Source organism: Phaethon lepturus, unplaced genomic scaffold, assembly GCF_000687285.1.
Source record: "Phaethon lepturus isolate BGI_N335 unplaced genomic scaffold, ASM68728v1 scaffold7529, whole genome shotgun sequence".
Classification (NCBI taxonomy): domain Eukaryota; kingdom Metazoa; phylum Chordata; class Aves; order Phaethontiformes; family Phaethontidae; genus Phaethon; species Phaethon lepturus.
The window spans coordinates 10,223-10,549 of record NW_010565455.1 but is presented as its reverse complement, the minus strand read 5'-3'; positions in this window follow the sequence as shown (position 1 = coordinate 10,549).

The window sequence follows — 327 nt, the reverse complement described above, 5'->3', positions numbered from 1 at the left end:
GAACAGCTCCCCGCTCCGAGCTGCAGGGCTGGAGCCCTCGCCTCACAGGACGGCACGGCGGAGCAGGGAGCCTTGCAGCCCCTCGCTGGAGGGCTAGGCTGCAGTGACTAATCCCCTGTCATAAGGAAATGAGTCCTTCCCCTCTCCTTGCCCTGGATCACCATCCTCAGACGAAGAAAGGGGGCAATAAAATACAAATATGCCCTTATCTTTTAAAGCAAGAGGCACTATAAATGCCCAGCACACCCGAACCCGCAGCCGCACCTGGGCCAGGGGCTGCAACCTCATCAGATGGTTGTGAGAAACGCCCAAAAAGTCCCGACTTCT